The following is a 20039-nucleotide window of genomic DNA, read 5'->3' on the forward strand; positions in this document are numbered from 1 at the left end:
TCGGAAAGCAAAGTGATTGTCGCACACGATTTATAGAGTTAACAGGCAGTTTTGTTTCCATAAGAAACAAAATATGGGGCGATTGCTGCTGAACTAGCAATCGTAGGTGTCGGAATGCACTCGGGTTCCCCAAACCCCGTACATTCCAGCTGAGTATTTTCATGGCGAGTTGCGGGGTTGTCTCGCAACCTCCGCAAGTGAGTCGTGGGAGAAAATAGAATCCTCAAAGTCAGAAACTAGAGTCTCAATATCATCATCTCGTGACGAAGGAGAGGATGATTGTCCTTGTGCATTGAGACATCTCTTTAAAAATTTCCTCATTGACAAAGAGTCATTATGCCGTTTATAGGTGGCAGCAGGGGCCTGGTTCTCTTTTCCATGTGAAACCGTGGGCTGGGTGTAGGTAGATAGGTGTTGTTGGGGCATGTTGAGTGTGGGAGATGCAAGGCTAGCATTTATAGGAGAGGGACTGATGGGTGGGGGGTAAGTAGCAAAGGTGTGGTTGTGAAGATCTGGCATGTAAACATGGGAAAGGTCAGCTACGGTTTCTTTGGGAGGAACTTTTGAAGTAACAGCTGAGGGTGTTGGGTGAGTGTTGTGTGTAGAGTGCTGCTGGTGTATGTTGCAGGAAGCTGAAGTGGGAAAGTGAAGTGGGTTCAGATCACCAGAAAAGTGTGCCATTTTTTTGTCTTGAGTAACACCTGTATTGGTCTTTTGTTGTTGGTTTGAGAGGTCATTAGGCTTAGTTTGATGTGGAGAATTTGCAATGGTGCAAATAGCAACAGCAGAGGAAATGGACGGTGTGTGAGTTTGCTGGTGTGAGAGTGGGGATGGTGGTGGAAAAGGCAGTCAGCTACTATAGGTGTTGGTGGAAGAAAACGATTGAGTGGAGGTCTGTTGCTGGTTTAAGAGGGAGGATGCAGATGTAAATGGTAGTCGGGTCATTGTGGTGTTGGTGGGAAAGTTAGATTGAGTTGTAGGCAAAGTGTGTGTTTGGTTATTTGGAGAAGTAATGATACTGGGTTGAGTGGAGTGTGTATGGGAAACTGGGAATTGAGATAAATGAGGACTTGTAGTTTGTGGGGGAACAGAGTGTGATGATGTGGGATTGGTTAATGGAAATGAAATGGGAATCGGGTTGGGTAAATGCTGATGCAAAGTAAACGGGTTTTGGGAAGATTCACCTTCAAAAAGAGTCGGAGGAGGGGCTGTGCGTCTATTGCTCAGTGCTGGAAGTGTAGATGTGAGAGTATTTCGAGCCAAACGGGTGAGTAATGGCCAAGCATTTCCTTTGGCAAAGTCAGTCCGGTATCGATCATAGTTATGCGTGGGAAGTTTTGCACCCTTCATCCATGGCCCATACTCAAAATCATCATCGTTACCGCTGTCAATACGCTCCATGAAATTAATACAACGTTCATAGGGATGTCCAAGACAACCACATTCAAAACAGAATTCTGGAAGCCTTTCATATCGAAAGTCCACCCAAAACTTGTCCTTTACTTTGGGCAGCCTGATCATATGGCCTCGCAAGAGCGGTTTGGTAGTAGAAAGCTTGACACGAACTCGTAGAAAGGGGCCCCAACCTTCATTGGTTGAATCATCATAGACTTCAAGAAACTCTCCTATAATATTACCAAGTGCCTCGGCTAACATTTTGGTTTTGATGAGAAAGGGGAGTTGATAGATTTGGACCCAAAAAGGAGTGTAAACTAAGTCTTCCTTTGAGACATTTTGCAGAGCATCTGGCGCGCGAAGAATTATAAGATGATTTTGAAAGTGCCAAGGCTCTTTGTTAAGAACGCGTCGTTTATCACCTTCACAACCGAACTTAATATGAAAGAGCCCATCATCTCCCTTGTACTCAGTGATTATAACTCAGAAACGTCCTTGCCAATGACCCGACATTTGCTTAATGAAGATTTGCTTGTAAACATTCCGGTGTGTAAGAACTTTGGCTATCAAAGTGGGCTGGTGTGATTCAATATTCGGTGGAATGTAATCAGGGATACATAAGATTGATTTTTCCTCATCAGTGAGGGAAAGGGTGGAACTGATATCGTGTGAGAGAGAATCCATAGAATCAAACGAAACAGAGAACAATGGGTGAGGATGACGCCGGCGATGAGGAGGAGAGATTTGGGGGGAACGATTATGAGGAAAAAATTTGAAAAGGAGGAAGAAGATGACAGTTAAACAAAGTGAAGGTAGTTAAAATGAAAAAACTAATACAGACCCGACATTGGCAAAAAAAGACTCTTAATAATTTGTATCAAAAAAAATGTAGAATTATGTATAAATAAATTAGTGCTGAAAGTCTTATGTAATTAATTATGTTATAGTTAACTATTAGTGTAAAAAAAAATTAGCATAGTGTGTAAGTAAAATTATTTTTTTGAAAATAAACACTTATATATAATATAAATTAATTTTTTTAAAAAAAATAATTATTCAAATTAAAAATTAATAAAAACTTTAATTATTAATATTATTTTATTTTTTAAATAAATATATATTTAAATATTATTATAATATGTATAAAGTTTTAATTGTATACATGCAGTCCTATCGTAAGAGTATATACCTTACATCTTAATAATCACATGATCTAAAATCAATGGTCAAAAAAGCTTCCCTACCGGTAGGGAACTTATGCTAAGTCCTACCATAGTCTTGCCCTATATATATTTATATATATATATATATATATATATATTTGTTTGATTCTAATTAGAAATTGGTTGTAAACAAATTGATTTTATAGATATCAAATTTTAGATGGGTACAAGTAAAATTGAATGAAATTAGACAAAAGTCTCTAAATTCAACACTCTCAATAGTTTAAAAAAAAAATTAGCTACTTAAACAGTTCGAAAACATAATTTAGTAAATGTCAAAATTCAGGCCAAATATTTTAATTAGCCTAAAAAGACTGATTTAATCCTAAATTAAATTTAAAACAAATTATTGATTTCCTTTATTTTTTTTTAAAAAAAAAACTTTAACCTAAATTTAATCAAAATTGGAAAGATCATAGTAAGAAATATATTGAATTTAATTCGTTTCATACCCTTGGAAATTGTAACGGGATGGTCGTAAAAAATCTAGTAAAATCTTTTTTGTAAAATTAGTTTTTTCTTCTTTTTTTAAAAAAAAAAATATCTGTTGTAAAATTAAAATTAATCAGACTAAAGCTTTTAAATCTAACATCCTCAAAAGAATTTTTAATGACTTAAAAAATTCAAGAATATAATTTGTTATATGTCAAAATTAAAGTAAAAATCTTAATTAACTTAAAAAAAATTGATTTAGTCCTAAATTAAAACAAATTATTAATTTCCTTTATTTTTTTATAAAAAAATGTTAAAAAAATTTATAATATGTGAAATTTAAATTATATAAATTTTTGTTATAATTAAAACTATAAATAAAATGTAACATGGAGAACTAGACACGTGCATTGCACTTGTTAACTTCATCTAGTATATATAAAATTGATCAATTCTTTTGTTCTCCACATTTTTTTTCCAACACTTTCTTTATTATTTTTTTTTTTTTGTAAATAAACCCTTTCTTTATTTTATTTTTTTATATTCACTAAAATTCGACTTCCAATAGTTGTATTCTTATATATATTTTTCCTTTAAGAGAAGTAACTTGTCTTAAATCTCTCTCTATATATATAAAACGGTAACTTGCCCATTTTATTTCTTTTTTCTAAAGGTTGCCCATTTTAGATTTAGATGACTTCAATTTTTTTTAGGAAAAAAAATCATAATTATAGATTTTTTTTTTTGGCTAATTAGCAATTTTCTTCCCGAATTTTGACATATAACAAATCATGCCCCTGAACGTTTTTTGTCGTTAAACATTCTTCCTGAACTATTAAGATTGTTAGATTTAAGGACTTTTGTCTAATTTCATTCAATCTTACTGTTTCAGTGATTGTTTATGTATTACGACTCCGTTTCGTAATCAAATATTAATAGAATTTGTTTTATTTTTATTTTATAATTTTATTATATATAAATAAAAAGTCTGAATTTCTCATAAACCAATAATTCTTTGATTCTAATTAGAAATTGGTTGTAAACAAATGCGATTCTTGTTTACTGCATCATGCAGCCTTCAATTCAAACCAACCATTTATTCATGAACAAGATCAATAACTCTTTACATGAATTGCTTGTGTTCATGTAGAGCTTGATTCCGTATTGTTTTAAAGATCTCATTAGGCAAGAAACTCATTTATGCTTTCACGGGTCACCATTCACAAGTGTATCTTCGATTAAAATCTAGGATCAAAGGTAAAAAAATGGGATTTTTTCAAAAATATACGTTAAATATAAAATGATTACAAAAATAACTTAATAAATCTCAATTACAATAATATCTTGCCACGTCATTAAAAAATACCTTAATTTAAAAATAATATGTCTGAAATGAAACTAATCCCGTAATCCTTTTTTTTAAAAAAAAAAAAAATTCCTGCGTTTTAAAAGTAACATTTTGGTTGCTTATGATGTTGATAATAAACCAACAGGTAACTTTTTCACAAAAAAAAATATATATTTTTATATTATATAATTTGAGATACATTTTAGTTACCTCTAAAATATAGATGTATACACTTTAATAATCAATTAATTATTTAGGTTAATACACTTGAGTAACTTTTAAGTTTATTTTCGAAATAATAAGTTGTCATTCAGTAAGCTACTATTTTAGTAAATTTTATTTTTAAAAAAATATATATTATAAATATTTAAGTCACTCATATTTTTAAAATAAAAATTAATATATACATTTTGATTAGTTAAATAAAGAATAAAGTTACAAATAACTTTTAAATCATTACAAATACAACATTTTTTTAGACTAATTAATTATGACTTCGATAAGATAGCAATTAATTACTTTTGATAAAACTATCAATTGTAAAATAAAAAGATGATGATCATACCAAATATTCTATAATGAGATATGCCTATACTCATATATGTCACATAAACTTATTAGTTTATTTTGGCGTATTGAAATAAATTTACATTCTTTGTTTACATTTTTCATATAGTCTACTATCGTATATGTTAATAAATCTATTGGTTTATTTTAGCATTTTGAAACAAACTTTTATTTTTCTTTTCATATATTGGAACAACAATTTATTTTTTGTTTCAAACACAATGTGTGCCTATAAAATAACAAATTAATTAGTCTATTTTTTTAGGTCGAGACATCAAATCTAGTTGTATACAAAATACATGACTATAACATGTCTTACATAGTAAACCAGGATAACAATCTATACACTTGTTAAAGATTTGAATATGATAAAATATCTTGCTCATAAGTTTATTTGTCATATATCCCAAATAAACTTATTAGTTTATTTTGATATATTAAAACAAATTTTTATTATTTGTTTACATAGCAGCCTTTTCGTATAGTCTACCATCGTATATACTAATAAATCTATTAGTTTATTTTGGCATATTACAATAATTTTTATGTTTCTTTTTGTATATTGGAACTACAATTCATTTTATTTCATATAGCCTACCATTATATATGTCAATAAACCTACTAATTTTTGTTTGTGGGAACAACATTTTATTTTTTTTCAATACATAGTAAACTATAATCAAATAGAATGATACATGCCAATAAACCTATTAATTTATTTTTCGTATATTAGAACAATAATTTATGTTTTTGTTTCAAACACAACCTATCATCATGTATGCCTATTAAATAACAAACTAATTAGTCTATTTTTTTAAGTCAAGACATCAAATCTAGTTGTATACAAAGTACATGACTGTAATATGTGTTACATAGTAAACTTGGATAACAATATATACATTTGTTAGAGATTTAAATATAAGTTTATGTGGTATATATGTCTATACTCATATATGCCAAATAAACTTGTTAGTTTATTTGCATATTGAAACAAAAATAAAACCTGATGATTTTTATCAAACTAAGAATAAAAAAAATGAGTTCTTCATAAATAAATTAACAAACAAGTTATCCATGTGTATAAAATTCACATTTTTGATTTTTTTAAACTGAAAACTAAATGATATATAACATGCATTTTACATAGAGAAATTTTTATATTTATGACGGAATCCTAATTTTCTGATTCAGAATATCCCTCCCACTCCTAACATGTATATAAATATATATATATATATATATTGGTAATCTAAATTAGTGTAGAAACTAATTAGTTATCATAGTATACTATAATCTAATTTACTAAATTCTAAAACAAATATTAATTAAGATTAAAAAAACAACAGTAACTAATTAGTATATGATTGGTATCATGAGCAATCTAATAATTTTCTTTTATTTTAGAAATAGCAAAAATTATATACTTTCCACATTTTAAAATGTTTACATTGAATTGAAAAATAGATTACAATAATATATTTTTAAGCTCAACCGAGTTATGATGTGGCCATGAATTCTTTTTAAAGTTAAAGATAGAGAAAAGAAAAAGAGAGAAAGATAAAAAAAAAAATAACAAGAAGATCGAGTAAATTAAGTATTCTTATAAACTATAAAATAAATAAGTAAATAAATAAATGAAAATAATGTTTTTCTATTACTTCAAATAACTGAACAAATTTTAAAAAAGCAAAACGATGATAGTATGAAATATATCTCATCAGTTAATGTCATATATATACTTAAAGCAAAATAATTAATATGTGAACGGTATTGGAAAACGTTAATATTTTTATATTAATTTAGATCACAATATTTATGTAAATAAATCAATATTAATGTGCTTGGATGTAAATTTCCCTAAAAAAATTGTAGTTTTGACTTAGAAGTAGTCTATGCAGGCATAGGTGCAATTAGCATGGGTTGTTTTGTAGTTTCAACAGAAAATAAACTTAATCAAGGACGTGAAAGACTTCTGCAAAATCATAGAATGTTATGGTATAAAATGCACTAAACTTTAAAATTGAAAAGGCAAGAATCGAAGAAAAGAAACTGTTTTTCCAATTAGTAAAGCATTGAACAGCACAAACTGAAACATTATTTCTCAATCACAGTATAATTCTTGTGTTGGAATGGAACCATTGTAGCTACACTGTAAACATCAAAATAGCTTCGTGTTTATATTGATTCTTCTTCACGCAAGTCACCTTGGAACCAACAAACCAAGCTCTGAATCAATACACAGATTGGAGTCAGAGCACAAGAGTTAAAACACTATTACAAGAATTAAAACAATGGTACAAGTTATCATGCAACATTATGCACATTGCAAAGTTTATGAATCAATCTCGGTAGAAAAATACATCCAGGTATAAATTTGAGGTTATGTGTCTTCACTTATTATCATAATGACACTAGCAAAAACTTTCTAATTTCTATGCAACATTCAGTCAAGTCCTGATTTCTTATACTATCCTATACGAATTTATTTGGAAAAAATCCATTGGTAAAAACATAAATCGAACCTTCTTCAGTCAAGCAACAACCTCAACAAAGAGAATATAAGAACCCTCCTGATTTCTTATACTATCCTATACGAATTTTTTCGGAAAAAATCAATTGGTAAAAACATAAATCGAACCTTTCACCATAAGTTGTGCACAGCGCCGCGTCTTGTCCTTGTGGCCGAGATCCGAAGGCCTCCATTCTGCTTTAGAAACTTTTCAATTAGTTTATAAAGTATAGTAATATACGATATATTGTGAAACAACTTTAGATGCGTACAGGATGATGGACATCAACAGGAATCTCTGCGAAATAGAGAGTGTCTCCAACTTGGAGCCTGCGTCCATCAATGACCCTTCTAAACTCCAGCTTCCTAACAGAATATCTCAGATCGTCGATACCAGCTTTACGTTCCCTCACATCAATGTTGTAAGTTTCTTCTCCCACCACGAAATGCATTTGATTGTTAATCAGCATGTCTGTTCTAATTATGTATACGGCAGCACACCGAGGAATCTCAAGTGCTTTCTTCAAGTCTGAATTTGTGACTCTCTTCCAGCAAACCATGGAATCTGAGAAATATTTAAATACTCAACTATTACCTAATAATGTACACTTAACACAAGATGCTCTACTCGCATTAATCTTTCTACAGCTAAAAGAAATAGCACCAAACCATATATATGACTTAGAATATTATGGTCAGAGCAGAATAAACCTTCCCGCACATCGGCGGCACAAGAGTAAATAAGGGAATATGAGTACAAACAAGTAAATTATTATTTTCCTAAAAAAGAATATAAACAAACATGATAAAAATCATGATTCAAAAAACGATCAGCTCCATATATAAACAAACATGATGAAAATCAAATCAAACTAGTAAAAAAGAAAAGATTGCAAAGGGAGAGATACAAACTCATAATTAAAACCATGAATAAATTACCAGTAAAACTAAGAACAAATCAAGAATATATCAATTGAGGAAGAATGAGAGTTAGAATTGAGGGAAAGTTTAAAGAAGGAGAGTCGAAATCTAAAAAGAGAAAAACACCGGAACCATATCAATAAATCTTCAGTTAACTAAACAAACATTTCTACTAATATTGATAATTAAATACCTAATAATGCACAATTAAGGCAACATGCAGATCTACTTGCATTAATCTTTCTGCAGCTAAAAGAAATAGCACCAAACCAGATATATGACTAGGAATATTATGCATATAAACAAACAAGATGAAAATCATGATTTGAAAAACGATCAGCATCAAATATAAACAAACATGATGAAAATCAAATCACCGAGAAGAAAGAAAGAAAACAACAAACTTATAAACTCTAAATCCTAAGCTCAAAGATCCACACTAGTAAAAAAAGAAATCGATTACAAACGGAGAAAGACACACTCATAATTAAAACCATGAATCAATTACTAGTAAAATGAAGAACAAAGAGTAAGCACTGATTAATAAAAAAAAGTCAAGAAATCAAAACTAAAGATATAAATAATTAATCGAGAAAGAAGCAGAGTTAGGATTGAGGGAAAGTTACCTGGGGAAGGAGAGTCGAAATCGAAAAAGAGGGAAAATGAAGTATGTAAGTAAGGGAACAGGCTTATATATATAAGCCCGAAAGGAAAGAAGAGAGTGGAGTATTATTTGAAAATAATGAAATGAAGCAGATATTTATTTATTTATTTTTTTTTCTTTTTCTTGAAAGAAACTCTAACGAGTTTCCAACATGCATACTAATAATAGGACAGCTCACAATAAAAGTTTTCAATTATCCACCGTAGAAAATTAATAACAACAAATTGAAACTGAAAAATCCATATAAACAACAAATGTAATGAAATTTAAATCCTATCATACTTAAATAAATTTAAAAAAAAGAACTCTTAGAATATCTTACTAACTCACACAGAGTCAAAGATATGGAGATGCAATATTAAAATACAAACCTCTTTTGATGAGGAGTCGAATTACATCTTGGTAGAAAGTCTTTTGAAGAACTCATAATTAGTGATCAGTAGTTGTGGCTGACATATCCATTGAAGCCCATCTTGGCCCTAATCCTCTGCAATAAGCACCGAAACCGCCTTCCACAACCAAATTCCTCACATTTTGAACAATTGTGAGTGCCCTTCTTTGCCCATTTTCCTCTCCATCCAACACTTGCAGCCTTGTTTTGATTGTGTTAAGTGGCATAGTAATCAAAGCAGAAACACCACTAGCCATTGCAGCACTTAGACCCTGGACCGCCCAAGGTTGCTCGGGAATCAGGCCTAAAACTACTACTACAACGATGAGTTAAACCATTCTCGTCTTTCTTCTTCTTCCCCATATAACAACCAAAACCATCCCAAATGAGCCTGTGTGCAACAGAATATGAAGCCCACCAAACAGAATTAGATGGTGCATATGTCACTATAGATATCCCAAAACCTTTATAAAATCCTCTAAAGCCATCTGAGTACATGATTTTCCTAAAAGCATCTAAGCCATTGGTGTAACTATAGCTACTAACACTAGGAATAGAGTTTTTAACATTACTACTACTATTACTGCAACTCTGAACCATGAGTCTTTGGCTTACAACATCAAATTGGGGTCCAAACTAATTGAGCAGCCATAGCTGAACTCAACCCTGCTGCAGCATTAGCTATAGCAAGTGCTGCAGTATCTGAATACCCTAATCTAACAGTGACTGTCCCAACATTACTCTTGGTAACTTCACGGGCTGTCATGTAGAGCGCTCTAGCTGGGATTGTTCCCATTAGAGAAGTACCAAAACCTCATTAGAAACCTCTAAAGCCTTCATGGCGCATGATAGCAAATGACATCTTGAAGCATGAGAAATCACATTGACACACAATATAGATATTGTCAAAAGTTACAAACTCTTGATCTTGAAACATTGAACCGACCATTTTAACAGCTCAGAGCAACTGTCTCTATTTAGCAACAAAACATCATATGAGACATTTTTAAAATCTTTTCTTCGAGAAGATAGGGTGGAGAACCTTTTATCACCAGCTATATAGCATTGCACCTGGTACTTGGCCACTGCTACATCTTCTTGTTTATTTTATTTTATTTTTTTCAATAACGAGAAGAAGAGGATTTTCTCCATAAAAACCCCTGGCATTCGTTGAAATATCATAAACAGTTCTTGTAGGCTGCACTACCTACCTAATACACAACTAGAATACAACTCGCCTTAGCCTTAGAAATATTTGCACTATCTGCCTAACAGTATACTAACAAGAATACCGTGAATAATTCATTCATGTATACTAACAGTATCATAAATAATTTATTAAAAAAAAAAAAAAGAGTATCATAAATAGTTAGAAAACAGCCAAGTTTCAAACATCAAGAGCTGAGACAATGGGAGAGGAGGGAAGGGCAGGAATTTTAGTAGGCCAAAATGGATAGACAAGAGGGAAGTTTTGTACGCGCATGCCGAAAGCTAGATAGCCAGGATCTGGAAATTGAAAAATTTTCCATCTTCTCTTCCCTAATATCATATTGGTAAATATAAATATTGTCAAATATAATGAACAAAAACATTATGGAAAGCAAATTCCATGAGGTGGTAGTACTGCCATTTTTGTTATTACCAAAATTCAATTCCCATACTTGGACAGAGAAGACCCTCCTCCTTAAGTGAAATTCTTAGCCAACCCTCGACCAGTCCAAGATGGACGCTTTTGCCTCTCATCTTGGGGAAAGGCTAAGGGAAATTGAATATAATTGTAATAATTTGGATCCTGGGGAAAGGGATCGAGGGCAATAATGCCATGAGTAGCCCTTGCAGACGGCGGTACATCGGAGTACAGATAGGCAATCATCGATTCGGATGAATATCTGACCTAAGCATCACCGCCGCCATCGCCATCGCCATCGCCACCTCTCCTCCTCCTCTTTCTCTTTAAGAAAATTTTATTCCACGGCAGAAACAGTCGAGGCATGAGAGATGGTTAACCACTCTTGACAGATTCAAGGGACACTCTTTCTCTTCTCTCTATGTAAAAGACTGCTTTTTTGTTTAAAAGACTCCTCTTTTTTTCCTTCATAAGCTTAATGATAAAAGTTTACAATTGTATTGCTACGCATAATTTATTTAAAATAAATATTGTTTTTTTTTTTTATCTTTATATATTAAAAGTCATGACAATTCTTGCTTAATCAAGCTTCGTTTACTTTTAATCATTCACTAGATTTTTTTTTGTTTCCGTTAACTTTTAACTATTACGTTAAGTTTGACATATATATTAAAATATATTAATAAAAAATTAAAATAAAAATAATAAAGTAATAAATATTAATTAAAAAATTAATAATAAAATATAATCATCACTTTTCTATACACCAAGTTAGATTTATTTATGTTCGACTACTCAATCATACTATCATGTTCCCAAAATATATGTATCATCCCAATCACCCCGACCAAAAAGTATTTAATAAATGTTTTTGTTTTTAGCTTAGCATATCGGGATTTAGATTCTTTTAATCTTAAGATCAACTACGATATTTTGGAAAGATATAACAAGTAAGTTTGTAATATCTTAACTAAGTTGCAATATTCCAATGTATACTCCATACATTCGAAACTAGTATACTAGGAAAATGTCCTGGAAAGAACATAACACTTACTCCAAGTGTAAGTACACATCATCGCTGATTATCACATTAGTCTAAATCCAAAACACTAATGAAACAGGGACTTAGTCTTTTGATTCATATGATCACAATCACATTCCACTGTGTTAACGATACTGTAATTGTGAATAAACATATGATCTGGATTTAACTGATTTTGTGTATAAATGTAATAAATATATTAAACCATTAGCATGCAAAATTCATGCAAACATAAATCACTTCAAATTTCTTATATTGATAACTAATCAGATTGTAAAGAGTTTTATTTAGGGCATAAAACCCAACAAACTCCCACTTGCACTAACGTAAAACAAAGTGTGCAAATAAGTCAATCTGATGTCTTGATCTTTAGATCAAGTGTAGTATATTTGAATTCAACCAAACTTCTGGAAACTAGTTCATAAATACATTTATGAAACATCCTTTACTATATGCATTACTCATCAAGGGATACTGAAATCCTTTACTGTTTTAAAGTACATCTGAATAAACAGAAGACATATCTCTCATATTTTAAAATATGGAATTGAGATAATACAGCGTAGACTTTTCTTCAGTAATATAATTTTCTGGTAATTTCGAATTTACAAAGTTATAATTCTTCTCTGGTAGAGCTTGAATTATTATAGAATAATTCCTCCACCCCCAAAGTAACCACCATCTCATAATTTCGAATAAGTTGGTGAGATACAAGGATAACTGATATACAGTTCCTTAATATCTAACATATAGATCACTTTCATAAATCTTTCTTGAATATCTTCTAATGTTCCTTATTTGATTACATCTCAGATAGCTCCCACTCAATAGCAGATGTCTAGTTAAATGATACTTTTAACCTCTTTATTGTTTGGAGAGTTATCAAGTTGTGACTTATTAGTCTGAAACGACATTGATGGAAAATCCAAAGTGGCCTTGTTCACCGAGTTGAGACGATCGACAATGTGGAAGGAACTTTACTTTCGAAGACATTCCGACAACTGCTTCTGTTTGGCTGATCATGCATCCTCCAACCACGAGCATGTGATTGACCTTTCCTTTGGCGAGACTGCAATCGGGAATGGCTCTCTACTAGCCTGGTTGTTTGATTGAGGACGATGAAAAGTGTTTGATGACGATGGACTGGGCTGGTTGACTTGCGGTGGACGAACGAAGGCTTGATCAAATAACTGATTCAAATAGTAAAATAATTTGGTTATATAAGCAATGCCTTTAATTAATTAGTGTTATAAATTTTCCCTTTAATTGGATGGGAAGGTATTTTTGTTATTACTTTGGTGCATTAAATTAGATGTGTATCGAAGCACTAATATTTGGATTGCAAACTTATTTTCATTGTTAAACTAATAGATTTTAAAATGGTCATTTCTTTGCAAGCTAGAAAGTATGACTGACAAACTTATAATAAAATCATGATTCTGTGATAAAACTCAGAAATGTCTTCCTTAGTTGCAATTTCAGAGAAATAAGTCTTTATGTAAACTTATTTGATTTTTCATTTATGTATATGAAAAGAAAAATTTGTTCTTCGAGCTTGTTCAATACAATTAAAATGTGTTCTTTCTTGATTACAGAGATTTCTTGATTACAGAGATTGCAGGGAGAAGATAAATGTGGTTTTATGGTGCCAATTGCTCTGACTAGATTATGATCAACAAATTCTTTCTTACTTGACGAATTGCTTTTTCACCTAATGATTTAAAATTATTATTTTTTCTATATTGAATAATCTGATAAACTTATTAAGAAATATTGTAAGTAGCATGCTCTTGCTTTTAAGTTATTATAAATTACTATTTAAAATGTGAATTTTTTTCAACTTATTGTATTATATTTTCTTTATATAATTTTATTGGTAATCTTTCTTGGGGCATCTCTCTCATGTCAGGTTGAGGTTCATAGATTGTCTTGGTGGAAGAGACTCCTACCTCTTGTATAATTTTTGTTACTTTTGTTATTTTTTAAAAAATATTATTTAATTAAGTTACCTATACGACATTTACTTTTATAGCAATTAAAAATCAAGATCTATTACGAAAAATAAACATATATACAAAACTTAGGATACATGAATTGTACGTAACGTTTTTCTTAATTGGGTGGTGTCTGTGATTCCAGGGGAGCTGGATAAATGGGAAAATTCAGTGTATGAAAATCAGTGAAAAATTTTACCATTTTAGTATTTAAAATCCTTCTTATTTTGTTTGTTAAATGATATGTAAATGTATCAATTGCTCACCCAAATCATGAAATTTGAAGTTCATTTAATTAGCTCTCGTAAACTTTTTTCTTTGACAAATATTCTCAAATTAAATGATATGAGTGTATATAAATAAAGACATATGGTACGTACATATGAATTATAAAAAATGCTAAAAGGCACCATTGGTGCCAAGCACCCTTACGTGTTAATATCGCTCTTGAGAATCTTTCCAGCAAAACTCTCTACTCCTAAACATGTATTTTTTTTTCTTTCCATCATAATCATTAAAACAAAAAATATAAAAAGTGAATATGTATCTATGGAGATGTATCTATATATATATATAAATATATGTATATATATAGAAGAAAAGAGAAATTAATTTTTAGAAACATTGTTTGTTTCTCTAAAAAATTACGGAGAAATTATCAGCTAAAAAATGAATAATCGAGTTGTATGTAGATCCAGAACGAATGATGAGTCTGAAGTACAATCAATTCACCATTTAAACTGCTGAGATGAAAGATTAAGATAAAATTCTAATCTTTCATCTCAACAGTTTATCTTAATCTTTCATCTCAGCATATTAGAATTTTATCTCAGCAGTTTATCTTAGCAGTTTTATCTTAACATTATGTACAATCAATTCACCATTTACTGTTTTATTTTCGTAGGGGTGTTTTATATTAAGATTTTATTTAATAATTCTTTTCCTTTAAGTTTAGATGGCTCTTTTCCTTATTTTTTGGTACATAATGTTTCTTTTAAATTTTATAAAACACATATATTTCTCATTTGAATTTTTCAAAAATAAATAATAAATGTTAAAGTCATATATTGTTATAACTTATCATAAATTATTTCTTCACATTAAGAATAACTACTATATAAGTATGTATATATTGAGATTGACGTACTTTTTATTATTAATAACAATATACATATCATACGTTTACCAATACACTGACACACAATTTACTTTTATAAAACAAATCGTTCAAATAATCATACCACTTTAGTTATCAAAATCTAAAAAAAAAACTCAAAACCTTAAATAAAACTAACAATACGTGGCTCGGCACGTAACTTCCACCTAGTAAAATAATAAAGGGGAATTACCTTATAAAATAATTTACATATGTATAATGTATATGCTCTTGTGATACAAAATTAAGTGACCAATTATGTTAATGGGTATCAAAATGGTATTAAATTATCATGGAATTAATGTGTAGATACCATAAGTTAATTTATAATTTGTTGAGGGGTCAAATTATAAATACCCAAAACTCATTCTAAGATGAGTCTATAAATAGGTAGTGGTGTTGGAATTTATTTTACCAGAATCTTAGATCTACTCACAAGTATGTTGTTTAACATCCTAAATATGAACTTTCTAAAACGATAATTAAACACATATAAAGTTAAGAAAACCTTACATTGGTTGCAGCGGAATAATATGTCTCCTTCCACTCAGATCTCTGACCCTTGTATCCTTTCTGTCGTAGAGCATTATCAAGATTTGAGCCCGAATGTCCTTCTCTTTGAGTTTGATCCTTCACAGTCTTCCAATCTATGATTGAGGTACCACTTGTTGTGTGTGGGCACTACTCTATATGTTTCACGATATAGATATGCTATCTCATTTAACCATTGTTATAATCTTAATGTGATCAAAGATCCTCTATATAGATGATTTACATCGAGATGGGATAAATTTACCGTTTTCACCCCTCAATGTATTTGGCCCCTTAAAACACTTAGCTACTTGTCAATGATGTTTTAGTGATCTAAGAAATAGTCACTGAAACAAGAGCTCATCCATTTACTTCCATTTAGCTAAGCTCGAAGGGAATCATCATTTGACTTCTATACACCAGTAGAAGCTATAGATTCCATATTTATGTTCAGCGCTCCCACTCAATCATACTATCATGTTCCCAAAATATACGTATCACCCTGACCCAAAAGTAGGCTTAACTAATAAATCAAAGAACATGAATATCACTCCTGAGTTGAGCCTAAGCATATCAGGATTTAGATTCTTTTAATCTAAGATCAACTAGTGATATTAACTTGGAAAGATACAACGGTAAGTTTATAATATCTTGACTAAGTTCAATATCGGTCCAGTCCAATGTATACTCCATACATTCGAAACTAGTATAGTTTACCAATGTCCTGGAAAGAACATAACACTTACTCCAAGTGTAAGTACACATCATCGCTGATTATCACATCAATGTAAATCCAAAACACTGATGAAACAGGGACTTAGTCTTTTGAATCATATAATTACAATCACATTCCACTGTGTTGACAATACTGTAATTGTGAATAAATATATGTTCTGGACTTAACTGATTTTGTGCATATATTAAATATATTAAACCATAAGCATAAAAAATTCATGCAAACATAAATCACTTCAAACTTCTTAGATTGATAACTAATCAGATTGTAATGGGTTTTATTTAGGGCGCAAAACCCAACAAACTCCCACTTGCACTAACATAAAACAAATTGTGCATTCCAATCAATATGTTGTCTTAATCTTGAGATCAAGTGTAGTATATTTGAATCCACCCAAACTTTTGGGAACAAGTTCATAAAAATATTATGAAACATCCTTTACTATATGCTTTACTCATCAAGGGATACTGAAATCCTTACTGCTTATTAAGTACATCTGAATAAACAGAAGACATATCTCTCATATTTTAAAATTTGGAACTGAGATAATACAGTGTAAGATTTTCTTCAGCAAAATAACTTTCTGGTAATGTCGAATTTACAAAGTTATAAATCTTCTCTGGTAGAGCTTGAGTTATTATAGAAGGGTTTTTACACTCTTGTAGAATAACTCCTCTGTTGGGTTTTATGCCCTAAATAAAACTCTTTACAATCTGATTAGTTATCAATATAAGAAATTTGAAGTGATTAATGTTTGCATGAATTTTACATGCTAATGGTTTAATATGTTTAATACATTCACACACACAAAATCAGTTAAGTCCTGATCATATGTTTATTCACAATTACAGTATTGTCAACACAGTGGAATGTGATTGTGATCATATGAATCAAAAGAATAAGTCCCTGTTTCATCAGTGTTTTGGATTTACACTAATGTGATAATCAGCGATTATGTGTACTTACACTTGGAGTAAGTGTTATGTTCTTTCCAGGACATTAGTAAAGTATACTAGTTTTGAATGTATGGAGTATACATTGGACTGGACCGATATTGCAACTAAGTTAAGATATTACAAACTTACCGTTATATATATCTTTCCAAGTCAATATCAGTAGTTGATCTTAAGATTAAAAGAATCTAAATCCTGATATGCTTAGGCTCAACTCAGGAGTACTATTCATGTTCTTTGATTTATTAGTTAAGCCTACTTTTGGGTCAGGGTGATACGTATATTTTGGGAACATGATAGTATGATTGAGTGGGAGTGCTGAACATAAATATGGAATCTATAGCTTCTACTGGTGTATAGAAGTCAAGTGATGATTCCCTTCGAGCTTAGCAAATAGAAGTAAATGGATGAGCTCTTGTTTAACCGACTAATTATTAGATCACTAAATACCATTTACAGGTAGCTAAGTGTTTTAAGGGGCAAAATACATTGAGGGGTGAGAACAGTAAAATTATCCCATCTCGATGTAGATCATCTATATAGAGGATCTTTAAATCATAATAAGATTATAACAATGGTTAAATGAGATAACATATTGATATCGTGGAACATATAATATGCTCTATATAAGTCTGAGAGTGCAATTCTAAGTTCTAAGAGTGGATTCAACGAAGAATTAATAAGTAGGAATTTACTTGGTAAATTTGGTTCACTTATTGGAAGCTCATCATATAGATCCATGGTCCCCATTCTAGTTGAGAACATTCTGCTTGTAAGACTCATTAATTGATTCGTGATTGATCAATTATAATTCTAAAGTTAGACTATGTCTAATTTATGAATTTTCACTAAGCAAGGGTGAAATTGTAAAGAAAAGAGATTCTAGGTTTATTTATTTATAAATGGACTTTATATGTCTAATTAATAATTAAATTAAATGAAAATATTATTTAATAATCTATTTTAGTTATTAAATAATTAGTTTTGGCATTTAAATGGTTAGAATTGGAAAATTGGCGTTTTTGAGAAAATAGAAATAAAATTTGTTAAAACTGCAAAATCAAGTGGGGCCCATTATCACACCATGGCCGGCCACTAATTGTGGAAATTCAAATCGATATTTTCATTATTTTAATGCCAAATAATTCCTAACCTAAACCTAGTAGTTGCCTATAAATAGAAAGTGATGGCTCAGTCAAATTATATGCTTTCATAAGTTTTCATAACATATTTTGACAGAAATTTCTCTCTTCAGAAAAACTGAGCCTTCCCTATTTTCTATACTTTGGCCGAAATCCTCTTCTCTTTTCCTCTTCCTAAATTTTGACCCTAGTGAAAGAGTGAGTGCCCACACACAGCAAGCAGTAACTCAATCATAGATTGGAAGACTGTGAAGGATCAAACTCAAAAGAAGAAGGACATTCGGGCTCAGATCTTGATTATACTCTGCTACAGAAAGGATACAAGGGTTAGAGATCTGAGTGGAAGGAGACATTAATTCCGCTGCATCAATGTAAGGTTTTCTTAACTTTATATGTGTTTATTTTATCGTTTTAGAAAGTTCATATTTAGGGTGTTAAACAACATACTTGTGAGTAGATCTAAGACCCTAGTAAAATAAATTCCAATAACTGGCCTCAGAGCCATGGTAATGTATTTGCTTGCAAGAAATTTGGACTTTAAAACGATTGTTTGTTATTTGGATGGTATCATGTTGTATTGAGTGTTATTTGATGATTGATTGATGTTTGTGAATTTTCGTAAAAAATAATTAAAATTTTGTTTCTGGAATTATTTTTATTGGATATTATGGAAAAAATTAAGCAAGTTACTTTTTTACAGAACTCAATTTCGATTTAATTTGAATTAGTTATGATTTTTAGAAGATTCGAAAAAAGATGAGGATGCTGTGCATCACTCACGCGCGCGCGGAACCGAGTGCACCTCGGTCTCACGCGTATTCAGACAGGATTTTGTCCGAGCTACGTGCGCGGGTGTCTGAAGACACCCCATTCCGCATGCGGATATGCTGCAAGTCTCCCATTCTGCCGAGGTTTCTCGGCCAACCCCTCTGTGAGCGCGCGCGGACAGGTATGCAACGCATACCGTCCGTACAGCTCACAATTTTTTCGTTTTTCTTCGTTTTTTCATGTTTTTTCATGGATTTAGGTTCCGATTTTTTGTGTAGTTTTGTATTTATACATTTACTATTCCTAATTCAATTCTAATTATCATAATTAATTAATTTAATATTTTTTTTTAAAATTTAATTCATGATATTTGTGTAATTTGAATTTGAAATAGTCAATATCTATCTTTTTTGCTTAATTATCTATCTTATTTTTAAATTTGATTATATCTTATCTTATTTTTAAATTTAAGGTCAGATTTTAAATTTTTTAAATTATTTTTTTTTTAAATAATTTGACCTTATTTAAATTTAAAATAAGATAACTATAATCATGTAATTTTAAATAGATGTAAGATATTTTGCTAACTTTTAAATTTTGTCATTTTATTTATTTAAATTAAATTTAAAATCTGAAAAAG

At 30.6% G+C, this 20039-nt stretch overlaps 1 pseudogene; it reads right to left on the reverse strand.

Moving 5' to 3' along the window:
- Positions 1-7000: 7000 nt before the first annotated feature.
- LOC133037799 (uncharacterized) lies at positions 7001-11616 on the reverse strand (annotated as a pseudogene).
- Positions 11617-20039: the final 8423 nt, after the last annotated feature.

This window comes from Cannabis sativa, chromosome 5 (genome assembly GCF_029168945.1).
Source record: "Cannabis sativa cultivar Pink pepper isolate KNU-18-1 chromosome 5, ASM2916894v1, whole genome shotgun sequence".
NCBI lineage: Eukaryota > Viridiplantae > Streptophyta > Magnoliopsida > Rosales > Cannabaceae > Cannabis > Cannabis sativa.